Source organism: Nicotiana tabacum, chromosome 5, assembly GCF_000715075.1.
Source record: "Nicotiana tabacum cultivar K326 chromosome 5, ASM71507v2, whole genome shotgun sequence".
NCBI classification, from domain to species: Eukaryota; Viridiplantae; Streptophyta; class Magnoliopsida; order Solanales; family Solanaceae; genus Nicotiana; species Nicotiana tabacum.
The window spans coordinates 43,879,590-43,895,220 of record NC_134084.1 but is presented as its reverse complement, the minus strand read 5'-3'; positions in this window follow the sequence as shown (position 1 = coordinate 43,895,220).

Genomic DNA, 15,631 nt, shown 5'->3' with positions numbered 1-15,631 from the left:
CCCCGGACGATACAAGATGGTGATATTATAGTCTTTCAATAGCTCCAACCACCTCTTTTGCCTCAAATTTAGCTCCTTTTACTTGAACAAGTATTGCAAACTCTTCTGATCCGTGAACTCCTCACACGACACGACGTATAAATAATGCCTCCAAATCTTCAACGCGTAAACAATGGCTACTATCTCCAAATCATGAACTGGATAATTCTTCTCGTGGATCTTCAACTGTCACAAAGCATATGCAATAACCTTGCCATTCTGCATCAACACCATACCAAGTCCAATACAAGATGCGTCACAATACATTATATATGGCCTTGAACCTGTAGGCAATACCAATACCAGAGCCATAGTCAAAGCTGTCTTGAGCTTCTAAAAGCTCGCCTCACACTCGTCCGACCACCTAAACTAGGCACCCTTCTGGGTCAACCTGTTCATCGGGGCTGCAATAGATGAAAACCCCTCCATAGACCGACGATAATAGCCCGCCAAACCCAAGAAACTCTGGATCTCTATAGCTGATGCGGGTCTAGGCCAGTCCTTGACTGCTTCAATCTTCTTAGGATCCACCTGAATACCCTCTGTGGATACAACATGACCCAAGAATGCTATTGAACTCAACCAAAACGAATATTTCGATAACTTAGCATATAACTGACAGTCCTTCAAAGTTTAGAGAACAACTCGAAGATGTTGCTCATGCTCCTCCCGGCTGCGGGAATAGATCAAAATATCATCAATGAAGACAATCACGAAGGAATCCAAATAAGGCTTGAACACTGGGTTCATCAAATCCATGAAAGTTGTTGGGGCATTTGTCAACCCAAATGACATCACTAAGAACTAATAATGCCCGTACCGAGTGCTAAAGGCTGTCTTAGGGACATCAGATGCCCTAATCCTCAACTGATGGTAGCTAGATCTCATATCAATCTTCGAAAATACTTTGGCACCCTGAAGCTGATCAAACAAATCATCAATCCTCGGCAATGGATACTTGTTATTGATTGTGACCTTGTTCAATTGTCGATAGTCTATGCACATCCTCATCGATCCGTCCTTCTTCTTAACAAACAACACCGACGCACCCCAAGGCGAGATACTAGGCCTAATAAAGCCTTTATCAAGCAAGTCTTGTAATTGTTCTTTCAATTCTTTCAACTCCGGCGGGGTCATACGATATGGTGAGATAGAAATGGGCTGAGTGCCCGAAGCCAAATCAATGCAAAAGTCAATATCCCTATCAGGTGGCATCCCCGGCATGTCTAAAGGGAAAACCTCTAGAAACTCACAAATAAAGGGCACATAATCCATAGAAGGGGCCTCAGCACTAGAATTACGAACATACGCCAAATAAGCCAAGCACCCTTTTTCAACCATACGCCGAGCCTTTATATAAGAAACAACCCTACTGACAGAATGACTGGGAGCCCCTCTCCACTCCAATCGAGGAAAACCCGGCAAGGCTAAGGTCAAAGTCTTGGCATGATAGTCCAATACAGCATGATAAGGGGATAACCAATCCATCCCCAAAATGACATCAAAGTCTACCATATCGAGAAGTAGGAGATCTACACGGGTCTCAAGACCCCCAATAATAACCACACACGAGCGATGGACTCGATCTACAACAATAGAATCACCCACCGGTGTAGACACATATACAGGTGCACTCAAAGAATTACGAGGCACAACCAGATAAGGGGCAAAATAAGATGACACATAGGAATATGTAGACCCCAGATCAAATAGAACTGAGACATCTCTACTGCAAACTGAAATCATACCTATGATAACTGCATCAGAGGCCTCAACCTTAGGTCTGGCTGGGATAGCATAACATCGGGGTTGGGCCCACCACTCTAAACTACATCCCGAGGACAGCCTCCTGTTAGCTGGCCTCCACCTCTAGTTGCCTGACCTCCACCTCTAACGGCTTGACCTCTACCTCTAACACCTCAACCCCTACCTCTAGCTGGCTGCACGAGCGGTGGAACACTCGGTGCTTGAACCATGGTACGGGAACCTTGATGCTGAGAACTGCTCGGCGGTCGAGGGCAAAATCTAGCAATATGCCTCGTATCGCCACAAGTATAACTAGCCCTCGGCTGTTGGGACTGCTGACCCTAACGGCTTGAGTAACCACCCTGAACACTCTAGAGCGGCAGTGCACTGATAGGACATAGTGGTGCATTGTAGGGAAACTAATCAGAATACTATATATGAGAACCACGACCACCTGGAGCACCGTGAGAAGCCTAAAGGGCTGAATGAAATGGCCTGGGGGAATGGCCCCTAACAAATGAATCCCTGCCTCCAGATGAGGCACCACTGAACCTGCCCGAATGACGACGCCTCTTGTCAAACCCCTGGACACTCCCCTGTGATAGAATCATTTCAACTTTCCTAGCCACATTGGCCGCATCTTGAAAAGAAAGCTCGCGCCCTGTATCCTTAGCCATCTGTAATCGAATTGGCTGAGCAAGTCCCTCAATAAACCTCCTCACCCTCTCTCTCTCGGTGGGAAGTATGATAAGAGCATGACGGGCCAAGGCAATAAATCTGGTCTCATATTAAGTGACGGTTATAGAACCCTGCTGGAGGCGCTCAAACTGCCTCCGATAGCTCTCTTTCTAAGTGATAGGTAGGAACTTCTCCAGAAATACCTGAGAGAACTGATCCCAAGTCAAAACCGATGACCCAGCTGGTCTAGCCAAACATAAATCTCTCCACCAAGTCTTGGCGGAACCAGACAGATGAAAAGCAGCAAAGTCAACCCTATTGGTCTCCACTATACCCATGTTCCAAAGAACCTCATGACAGCTATCCAAATAGTCCTGGGGATCCTCTGAAGATGTACCGCCATAAGTAGTAGTGAAGAGCTTGGTAAACATTGTCATACTTCCTTTTTCACTACACCCCGTAAAGGATATAAATATAAGGGAGTTTTTCCAATTTAAGTGACAATCAAAACGAGATCATTTTTATTAAATTCAGAGTCGCCACTTGTGATAATTTATGGTGTCCCAAGTCACCGGTTTTAATCCCGAATTGAGGAAAAGATTGACTCTGTTATACAGCCTGCGAACACAAAAATTCAGGTAAGGAATTTTGTTAATCCGGGGGAAGGTGTTAGGCACTCCCGAGTTCCATGGTTCTAGCACGGCCGCTTTGATTATACTTGGCTTAATAAATTGTTTACTTACTCCTTTTGGAACCTATGTGTTTTCACCTCTTAACCGCTTTTAAATCACTTGATTATTCGTAAAGGATTGAGTTACGCATACGTATACTCTTTTCCTTTAGCGCGTCAGAAATCATGTCCCGCGAACGTGTCCATAATTAATAACGCCTTGTTTATTTATTTAAGAAAAATGGGTTGAAGTTGCGCGAACGCATCCCTCGTGTTGTTTTTAAGATTGTAATCATGTCATGCGAACGTGTCCACGACCACGATAATCTATTAAACGTGCCTAAAGCATACTACGATAATTGGTTATTTGTTGTATCTAAATCATAAGAAATTAGTAGAGGGCCATGCATTTGTAATTTTGTTTGGCACAGCATACCTCGATTTGTTCTAACTTCTAGACTTAACTGTGAGAGCCATAACTATTTATGTTAAATGTGGAACACCTCAACTAATTAATGAGCATAACTAGTTGATTAAAAGACGTAAGAGGATTTCTACTTATTTTATGCTAATGTTTAAGCTAAAATTTAAATATCAACGAACTAGTAATAGACGATCCATGTTTGATTACGAAAAGGCCCAGGCTGGTTAGAGGCCCAACGACCAACTGCCAGTTACTACATGACCAGCGAAAGGAGCAGATGGGCTTGACGTGAACCCAAATGAAAATCCCATCGCTGAAAAGAAATTCGGCATAACTGGGCCAAAGAAGGCAGCCGAGTTTCACGATTCAGTGCCAATGTTTGAGGCAAATTACATCATTCAAGAAAATCTGAGTTTGAACCAATTCTGATAATCCTTGACTCAAATGCAAAGCATATTTTAATACTAACATATCTTCTGAAGTGAATATGCAATTCCTAGTGAGATTTATTTCAACAAAACTCAACAGGCGATCTCCCTATCTTGCCAAAATAGAACATTCCATGCCCAAATAACAACATACCCATTACCAATCATTACTGAAATTGAAACACTAAATGAATCTTCCCTAGAACATCATTATCGTTCACACAAATAGCCTAGCTATCAAACACAACCAATTCTTATTTCAATTTCCATCAAAATACCTGAAAGGACCTCGAAACACATGTATATGTTTGACAATGTGGCTTCAACAAGAAATTCACTCTATACCCAGTCGAAAGCCCTTTTAAAAATGCAAGAAGCTCATACACAAGCAGAAGCAGAACTAAGTGACACTTTGACATCATTGGACTAACACATATTACACTAATTAGACTAAGAATCACGATCCTCAACTAATACATATTACACTAAGTCTAAATAAATACTCATGAATCAACTACATTCAGATAAGGTCCAAATCCATCACTTAAAACAAATGTAATATCAAGGAATGGAGTATGAAAAATAAGCTAGACTAGGTAAACATGAAATAAATAAAGAAAAATGGCAGAATCAAGCAGTAATCAACACTAATGTTTTTCATTTAACTTCAACTCGGTTTTCAGATCTTCACACAGAGACTCAATCAGGCATCATTTCCAGTCATAGTTCAAAAGAGTACTTGATACAATTAGAGCAAAAGAAAAGGTGAGAAGATCAGCAGTAGAAGTGGATGCACTTTAGCATTTCAACAACAGCAAATCCAGCTTCTTTAAACCATTTCGAGCATAGAATGAATCAGAGATTACTTCAGAACTTAAAAACCCCAAGAATTGCAGAAAAACTTCAATGTAACAGTAATTTTGTGATTTTTCTTTGTATTTTTCTGATTATTCAAACCCTTTCGGTATTTTTCAGCAGTTTCCAATTTTCTCTACTTTTCAGTTCTTAATCCCTGCCTTCTAAGGCAAGTAAGAATTCCTTTATAGGCCAGCAAATAGGGCAGACACAAAAGTTTTCCTTTGCACTTCTAGTCCCTCCCTGATTTTCATTTTAGCTTAAACACCATTGGTTTAAATTCAGATTTTGCAAAGTAGTCCCCTCCCCAGCTTCCTAGAAGCTTCCCAGATAGTTACAAGTAGATTTCCTCACTAAGACTACCCAAACTAACCCCCATACCCCTGTTATTTACCTTAAACACCAAATGAAACATGGGTCAAATTAACCCACGACTGAATTTACCCCAAGAACCCAAATCAATTTTGGGCTGCCTTTTGCCAAATGGACCAAAGACAAACCAAAGCCCAGACGAACCCTTATCTATTTGAAAAGAAAAAAAACTCCAGGCCATGATAACTTGCGATGATTTCAAAGCAACTTTACTAACTTATTGATCAATTAACAATGACTAGGCAAGGTTTTAACTCAGTTGAAGTAAATTAATTTTAAAATAACTTGGATGGCTAAACAGAAAATAGGATCAGAGAGTTATCCATGCTATTGACACAACGGACTAAAGATATCAGAAAACAAACTTTCACGAAAAAGAGAAAGACAATGACCGGAAGACCAATCTAAACTCAGAGATTAGTCGAGTTTCAGTCAGACTGGTATATGAAGTTTAAACTAAAGAAAAGGGGAGGAGGAAGAGAATAAGACAATCAAAAGGAAGAGAAGACAAGAGAAGAAAAGGGCTTATCGATTTAGACTCGGAATCCATCGGAGATGAAAGCCCTAACAAAGCTAAGGTCGAATCATTGAATCCGAACTTTAGACCTCGAAGAACGATCCCATGCATGCACCAGGATTGACGACAGAGTGGTTTTGAACTTTTGGGGTTGACCTCAGATTCGCGATTCGCGGAGCTCCGGGCTGATTCGAATAAGAGTAGTTGTGGATTTGGCATGAGGGAATCCTGGGGGTTGTGGGGTGTTAGTTTGGGGATGAACGGAGGCACTGCCACCACCGGAGAGCACAAGGGCGGTACTAGGGTTTTCTTTCAAAACCAGATTCCAGACGTTCTAGGTTGATTCGAGGCAAACGGAAGGGGAATTTGGAATGAGGGGCTCTTGATGGTTATGGGGTGTCATTTTGGGAGTGGTTGGAGGTGGCGCCGCCGGTGGATGGTGGCGAAAAAGGGGGCAGTTCCATTAGGGTTAGGCTGGGGCTCTCTGAAGACGGGGGTGTGGGAACGATGAAATGAGGGGGGTAGGGTACGTTCGGACATATATATATTGAAACCCCCTCCCCAGTTCTGATCCGTTGGATCAGGCGATATCAACGGCCCAGATCAAGCCTGCTGAAACGACGTCGTTTGACTTAGTTGGGGGATTTGGACCGGGTGAGGCGTGGGTTTGGGCCGGGTACATGGGTGATTATGTTTGGGATGGGGAAATCTGGGTTGATTTTGGCCCAGATTTAACCCTCTTATTTCTTTCTTTCCCTTTTTCCAATTTCACAATTCTTTTTTCTTTTTTTCCAAAATTAAAATTAAAACCTAAATTAAATTCTAAACCAAATTATCCTACCAAATTAAATTAATTAGCCCTAATAATTGTTACTACAAATAACTAAAAACCAAATTAAAGGAAAAAACTACTAAAATTCAAAATTAAAACTAAAAGTGCAAAATAAACTATTTTTGTGATTTTTTCCTATTTTTATAAAATAATTTGTCGATTAATCCTAAAAATGTAAAATTAAATCCTAAATGCAAATGCAACATATTTTTTGTAATTTTCATTAATCAAAATAAAATAAAAATGCACAGACAAATGCAAACAATTACCAGAAAATGCCACGAAAATCCCCAGAATTGCAAACACTGAAAGAAATTGTTTTGTTTTGGATTTATGGGAGTAATTCATATACGACAAAAATCACGTGCTTACAGCTTCCCCTCTTTGCTCGGAAACACGAAGAGTTTTCGTGCAAAGATAAGTGAGCGGATACGAGCAATTTTTGCTCGTTCGAATACTCCACGTGAAGCATTTTTGAAAGATTTGACCGCACTCTGCTTCTGAGGTTGCCTACATATCCTTGGCTAAAAGGAATCAGGTCAGTGTAGTTCGTGAAGTTTTGGTAGCTGGGACTACGAGGAAGCTGTGATTTCGCTGTTACTGCTGTTGTTGCTACTGCTTACTGAACTTCCTTATTACACCATGTCAAAATAAAACAAGAAACTAGACTAGACTATGTCTATGGATTACAAAAGTCCTATCTATATCTTTAAACTTGCTCTTGTGTTTCTTGTTGCCTTGTTATCCTCCATTCTCTCGGAAACATCCGTTTGTTGTCATCTTGAATTATAAACTGAGATGTTTTCCCCTTCTTCAAGTGGGTGCCTGACTGCTGAACTTGATATGTATTCCCTGCTTTCCAGGCGGGCTCCTGACTTCAACATTTGAAAGTATTCCCTACTCTCCGGGCGGGCTCTTGATTGCTAAACTTGAATGTATTCCCTGCTCTCCAGGCGGGCTCTTGACTTCAACATTTGAAAGTATTCCCTACTCTCCAGGCGGGCTCCTGATTGCTAAACTTGAATGTATTCTCTGCTCTCCAGGCGGGCTCCTGACTTCATAATAGACAAAATAAGGAATTTGAAAGCTAAAATTTAAATTGTACTCCCTTGTTCTCTAGGCGGGCTCCTGATTGCTGCACTTGAAAGTATTCCCTGTTCTCCAGGCGGGCTCCTGACTGCTGCGCTTGAAAGTATTCCCTGTTCTCCAGGCGGGCTCCTGACTTCAACATAGACAAAAACAAAGAAAATTTTCTGCCCCGGTTTGGTGGCTGGGGACAGATGTGATTGTAAAACTAAATCATATTACCAAGTATTACTAAGGATTTGAAAGCTAGGTCCCATTATTCAGGGGGGTCCTGACAACTCTTAACTAAACGACAATTTAAAATCTAAGTTATACCTTATACAGGTGTGACTTCTGCTAAATCTTGCTATCTAAGAGGATCTTTAAACTACTCCCCATTATCCAGGAGGATCCTGAAAATCAAAAGTCCAATTTTATCTTAAGAGTGACAACTTTTATGGCTGAATTATACTACCCTACAACAGACTTTACGCTAAATGTTGTTATCTAATTGAACTCTTAAACTAAGTCCCATTATTCAGGAGGGTCCTGAAAACTCCTAATTGAATCCTATCTCGAACATGCACACTTCTAAGTCAACTTATATTCCTTTGGGATGCATTTATGCTAGATTATGCTATTTATGAACATTTAAACTAGGTCCCATTTTCCAGGAGGGTCCTGAAAGTTTTACGGTCAAACCTGTCTTGATGCTTGCTCTTTCCTTGCGGAGAGTTTCTCCAAGGTGAACGAATTTTCTGCCCCTGTTTCAATCAAAGAAAATTTTGTCAGTTTAAAGTGGTGGTTAGCTGATGGCATTCTTGTTGAAGATTTTTCTGCTGCACTGTTTTGTTCTGACTGGCTTCTCCGAACTGGCCCTGAACTGCTTTGACTTTCTGACTGACTTTCAAACCCCATGACCTTTGACGAACCGAGTGTTCTATACACCCGTTGTTGCTTTACCTCCGACCCCTTTATCTGAACTTTTGCATCTCCCATGACATGACCAAATCATTCCACCGATGAAACTTCCGATGATTCCTTGTACCCCCCTCTTACATCATGTTATCCTTAGTATGCTCCGCCCACGATGTGCTTTGCAATTTTGGAAGTTGGTAGTGAGCTTTGACTTGCTTTGAACAAGACTAACATTGAAACATCTTAGACAAATAAACCCAAAAGAAAAACGAAATGTAATGACTTTGCGTGTTAAGGATAAGAAGAATCCAAAACCAAATGACTATTACCAAAGAAAAAAGAAAAAGAAACTTATCTGAGTGGAGCAGCTGGTACCAATGATCATGACATGCATTTTGGATTAATCGACCCAATCTGTCCGACCAATCAACTTTTAGTTGTCGTACTTCGTTGCCTTGGGACTTCCATGACTTGATTACTTTACCCAAACCTTGACCTTGTTCATCCTGCGGTGCCTTGAAACGTTTTCACCAGCAGACCTCTTTCATACGTTCATATCTCAACTCACTCTCGCCTTATAATGCCCGTGAGGGTTTTCACCAATAAGACTCTCTCATTTTTATTTTTCCTGCTTGAACCAGAGTGTTGCCCCTGACATGAATTACATTTACCTACTTGACTTGGCATTTCTCGAAGACTGATCAAATGGTCTTTCTTTGGACCGTAATGTAGGCTTCCGGACAGGGTTAGCAAGAAAGGGTATAAAAGGCTCAAAACAATTCACATGGATTCAAAATTACAACTTTCGGAATCAGATTTCTTACAACAACCACAACTCTTGCCCCAGTTTCTTGCTTGGGGACTTTTGGATTTTTATTTTGATGAGATCGAACCGTGAGACTGCCTCGTATCCTTAAATGGAATCAGGTCAAACGTAGTTCATGTCATAGCAATTACATCGTTGTTGTGATATTTCTTTTCTCTTTTTCTTTTCTTTCTCTCTTTTTCTTTTGTTATTCTTCTTTTCTTTTCTTTTTCTTTTCTCTTTTTTTTTCTTTTTCTCTTTTTTTTCTTTCCTCTCTTTTTCTTCTCTCTTTTCATTTTTCTTCTCTTTTTTCTTTCTTGTTCACTTTTTCTTTTCCCTTTCACTTACTTATCCTCCGCACTTGTATTTCTGAATTGTGCCGTTAATCCCGAAAGAGGGGTATGAAAGAAAATAAATAAGGCTCAAAAAGGGGTGACAAGGGATAAAGTGTTTAGATAGCATAACAAAATGCCTGCTGTCAATCCCTTTTCATCAATCAGACTTAATTGTTCCAAGCGGGTTTTGACCCATTTAACGTCATCAATATCCGCATCAGCGACAATCTGAAGGGATGAGATTTCGATTACTGCGGGTATCACCGTCTCCGTGCCATACACCAACAAATAAGGAGTGGCCCTTACCGAAGTACGGACAGTAGTGCGATAACCCAGCAATGCAAACGACAACTTTTCATGCCACTGTCTAGAACCTTCCACCATTTTTCGAAGTATCTTCTTTATATTCTTGTTGGTTGCCTCGACCGCTCCATTCGTTTTAGGGCGATATGGGGTGGAATTGCGATGTACAATCTTAAACTGCTGACAGGTCTCCGTCATCAGATGACTGTTGATATTAGCACTATTGTCCGTGATGATTACCTTCGGAATCCCAAACCGACAGATGATATTTGTATGCACAAAATCGACCACCGCTTTCTTGGTCACAGATTTGAAAGTTTTCGCTTCAATCCACTTGGTGAAATAATCAATGGCTACTAGAATAAACTTGTGTCCGTTTGAGGCTGCTGGCTCGATTGGCCCAATGACATCCATGCCCCAGGCAACAAAAGGCCATGGTGCAGACATTGTATGTAATTCAGATGGTGGAGAATGAATCAAATCTCCATGCACCTGGCACTGATGACATTTACGCACAAAACTGATGCAATCCCGCTCCATCGTGAGCCAGTAATAACCTGCTCGGAGAATCTTCTTTGCTAGAACGTACCCACTCATATGCGGTCCACAAACTCCAAAGTGGGCCTCAGTCATGATAATAGTGGCATGTCTGGCATCTATGCATCTTAACAATCTAAGGTCTGGAGTTCTTTTGTATAACACCCCTCCACTAAAGAAAAATTCGCTTGCCAATCGTCGAATTTTCTTTTCTGATCACCAGTGGCATGTACCGTATATACCCCCATCAGGAGGTATTCTTTGATATCATGGAACCATGGCTCCCCATCAAGTTCTTATTCTACCATATTATAGTAAGCATGTTGACCACGGACCTGAATCTGCAAAGGGTACACATCAACCTTATCTGGATGATGTAACATTGATGCCAGAGTAGCCAAAACATTGATGACTTCATTATAGATCCTTGGGATATGCCTGAATTCTATCGACTAAAACCGTTGACAAAGATCATGCAAACATTGCCTATATGGTATGAGTTTCAAATCCTGTGTTTCCCATTCTCCCTAAATTTGGTGCACCAGAAGGTCCGAGTCACCCAAGACCAAGACTTCCTGGACACCCATATCCACAACTAACCTCAAACCCAGAATACATGCCTCGTACTCAGCCATGTTGTTGGTACAATAAAAACAAAGCCGAGCCGTAACAGGGTAGTGTTGCCCTGTTTCAGAAATAAGTACTGCTCCTATCCTCACGTCCTTCATGTTTGCGGCTCCATCAAAGAAAAGTTTCCATCCCGTCTCCTCGACTTGTTTCAACTCATCAATGTGAATCACCTCTTCATCAGGGAAATAAGTTTTCAAAGGTTCATAATCTTCATCGACCGAGTTCTCGGCCAAATGGTCCGCCAAGGCCTGTGCTTTCATTGCAGTTCGAGTCACGTAGACAATGTCAAACTCTGTGAGCAGGATCTGCCACTTTGCAAGCCTCCCTGTGGGCATAGGCTTCTGAAAGATATACTTCAATGGATCCAAGCGAGATATGAGATAGGTAGTGTAAGATGACAAATAATGTTTCAGCTTCTGCGCCACCCAGGTTAGGGCGCAACATGTCCTCTCAAGCTGAGTGTACTTGACCTCGTACGGTGTGAATTTCTTGCTGAGATAATATATGGCCTGCTCCTTCCTACCAATGATATCATGTTAACCCAATACACAGCCGAATGAATTGTACAATACTATCAAATATAGAATCAAAGGTCGCCCTGGTTCTGGCGGGACCAACACGGGTGGGCTTGACAAATACCCCTTTATCTTATCAAACGCCTCCTAACTTGGATGGCTAAACAGAAAATAGGATCAGAGAGTTATCCATGCTATTGACACAACATACTAAAGATATCAGAAAACAAACTTTCACGAAAAAGAGAAGGACAATGACCGGAAGACCAATCTAAACTCGAGAGATTAGTCGAGTTTCAGTCAGACTGGTATAAGAAGTTTAAACTAAAGAAAAGGGGAGGAGGAAGAGAATAAGACAATCAAAAGGAAGAGAAGACAAGAGAAGAATAAGGCTTACCGATTTAGACTCGGAATCCATCGGAGATGAAAGCCCTAACAAAGCTAAGGTCGAATCATTGAATCCGAACTTCAGACCTCGAAGAACGGTCCTATGCATGCACCAGGATTGACGACAGAGTGGTTTTGAAACTTTTGGGGTTGACCTCAAATTCGAGATTCACGGAGCTCCGGGCCGATACGAAGGAGAGTAGTTGTGGATTTGGCATGAGGGGATCCTGGGGGTTGTGGGGTGTTAGTTTGGGGTTGAACGGAGGCGCCGCCGCCACCGGAGAGCATAAGGGCGGCGCTAGGGTTTTCTTTCAAAACCAGATTCCAGACATTCTGGGTTGATTCGAGGCAAATGAAAGGGGAATTTGGAATGAGGGGCTCTTGATGGTTATGGGGTGTCATTTTGGGAGTGGTTGGAAGTGGCGCCGCCGGTGGATGGTGGCGAAAAAGGGGGCGGTTCCGTTAGGGTTAGGCTAGGGCTCTCTAAAGACGGGGGTGTGGGAACGATGAAATGAGGGGGGGTAGGGTATGTTCGGACATATATATATTGAGACCCCCCCCAATTCTGATCTGTTGGATCAGGCGATATCAACGGCCCAGATCAAGCCTGCTGAAACGGCATCGTTTGACTTAGTTGGGGGATTTAGACCGGGTGAGGCATGGGTTTGGGCCGGGTACATGGGTGATTATGTTTGGGCTGGGGAAATCTGGGTTGATTTTGGCCCAGATTTAACCCTATTATTTCTTTCTTTTCCTTTTTTCCAATTTCACAATTCTTTTTTCTTTTTTTCCAAAATTAAAATTAAAACCTAAATTAAATTCTAAACCAAATTATCCTACTAAATTAAATTAATTAGCCCTAATAATTGTTACTACAAATAACTAAAAACCAAATTAAAGGAAAAACTACTAAAATTCAAAATTAAAATTAAAAGTGCAAAATAAACTATTTTTGTGATTTTTTCCTATTTTTATAAAATAATTTGTCGATTAATCCTAAAAATATAAAATTAAATCCTAAATGCAAATGCAACATATTTTTTGTAATTTTCATTAATTAAATAAAATAAAAATGCACAGACAAATGCAAACAATTACCAGAAAATGCCACGAAAATCCCCAAAATTGCAAACACTAAAAGAAATTGTTTTGTTTTGGATTTATGGGAGTAATTCATATAGGGCAAAATTCACGTGCTCACAAACCTATCCAACCTCCACAAAGCATCAACAGACAAAGTTGCTCCATCATCGGTCTGAGCCACAACACCAGACTGAACTACCCCAACTAGATGAGTTGCTGGAGTTTGAAACTAGGGAGCCATCTGCTCTGGAGTGCGGGTAGCGAGAGTCTGTGCTCCTCCCCTAGCCTGAGAGATGGCTGGTGCTACCGGAGGTAGGCATGCCTGGGCGACACTCTCCATAAGGCCCACTAGACGGACCAGAGCATCCTGGAATACCGGGGTAGCGATGAACCCCTGTGGAACCTGAGCTGGCTCTGCTGGAACGGTCTAGGCTGGATCCTCCTCCTCAAACTCTACTTGAGGCTCCACCGCTGGTGTTGCTGCTCTGGGCTGAGCCCTACCCCTACCTCAGCCTCTAGCACAGCCTCGACCTTGTCCTCTACCCCTCATAGGAGCTACCACTGGGGGCTCGGGCTGCTGATCAGCGGATGAAGAAGCACGTGTTCTCGCCATCTGGGATAGAACAAAGTAGAAGTTCAATTAGCATTGAGAAGTCAAATCGCGCAATAGAGAAAAATATATGTGAAATTTTCCTCAACTCTGTAGCCTCTAAGGATAAGCACATACGTCTCCGTACCGATCCCTCAGACTCTACTTAGCTTGTTCGTAAATTGTGAGACCTAAGCAACCTAGAGCTCTGATACCAACTTGTCACAACCCGAATTTCCCCACCCTCGGGAGTCGTGATGGCGCCTACTCGTGAAAGCTAGGCAAGCCAACTATTATGGTCCTACACATTAACAATCAATCCCAAACAGTTATAAACAGAAACTAAAGTTAAACATGTGATAAATGCGGAAGAGCTAAAATAAATCCAAAGCTAAAACAGGGAAGGGGGCTTTAGGCTCTGCGGATGCCAGCAGATCTACCTTGGTCTCCCTGGACCGAAGGTAGCTACCTCAGCTACTCACCAGGTCCGGTACCGAAATCTACACAAAAGAGTGCAGAGTGTAATATCAGTAAAACTGACCCCATGTATTGAGTAAGTGTCGAGCCTAACTTCGGCGAAGTAGTGACGAGGCTAGGACACGACAATCACATATACCTGTGCAGATAAATCATATACAGATAGAAACATCATAACATAAATCAACAGAATCAGGTGGGAAGGGGACATGCTACGGGGAATATCATATTCTAACAATAAGCCAATAAAGAAGCATCAATAAAGGAGCATAATGAAAATCATATCTAAAATCAACAAAATAATGAAATGGTAACACGTGCACGGCATCACCCTTCGTGTTTTTACTCTCGTCCTCACCATATGAAACATCATAAATGGCACGGCATCACCCTTCGTGCATTACCTCACATAATCATGGCACGACATCAACATTATTCCTCACAATATCGGCACGACATCACCCTTCATGCATTAACTCTCAAATCACGGCACATCATTATCCTTCGTGCATTAACACTCTTAAATTCGGCACGACATCACCATTCGTCCATTACACTCATTCACAATATCATGCACGACATCACCCTTCGTCCATTACACCCATTCACAATATCATGCACGACATCACCCTTCATGCTTTACACTTTTCCTTACCCAAACAATAGAAATAATATGTCTCGGCAAGTGAAACAACAATATCACAATAATATCCTGGCAAGAGAATCAACAATATCAACCCTAACATCCCGGTAAGGGATTCAGCTATAACCAATCTCGTTTTCAACAATTAGTTTACAAGAATGAAACTCAACTTGTGCCAATTCTCAACAATAATCAATTACCAAGAAACCTTCATAAGCTTTGTTCAACATTAATAATCATCAATTTGAGCATGATCAATACATAATAGAGTCACAACAATCATGATATAAGACTCACGTGCATGCTTGACACCAACGTATATGTACTCGTCACCACACCTATACGTCGTACTCGATACAAACACATAGAAAATAGACCACAACTCTTATTTCCTCAAGCTAAGGTTAGGCCAAACACTTACCTTGATTCCACGGACAATATCAAGCCTCGATTACTGCCTTACCTCTCGGTTCCACCTCTAATCCACTTGTATCTAGTCATAAATTAATTAATAACATCAATAAATGCTAATAAGCCAATTATAATACATGAAAATAGATTTCCCATTGTCTTCCCCAAAAATTCAAAAATCGACCCCGGGTCCGCTTGGTCCAAACCCGAACTTCGGACCAAAGCCCGATTACCCATTCACCTCCGAGCCCGGATATATAATTGGTTTTGGAATTCGACCCCAATTTGAGGTCTAAATCCCCAAATTTCGATATTCCTAAGTTCTACCCAAAATTCCCAATCCCACCATGAAAACCATAGATTCTAGGATGA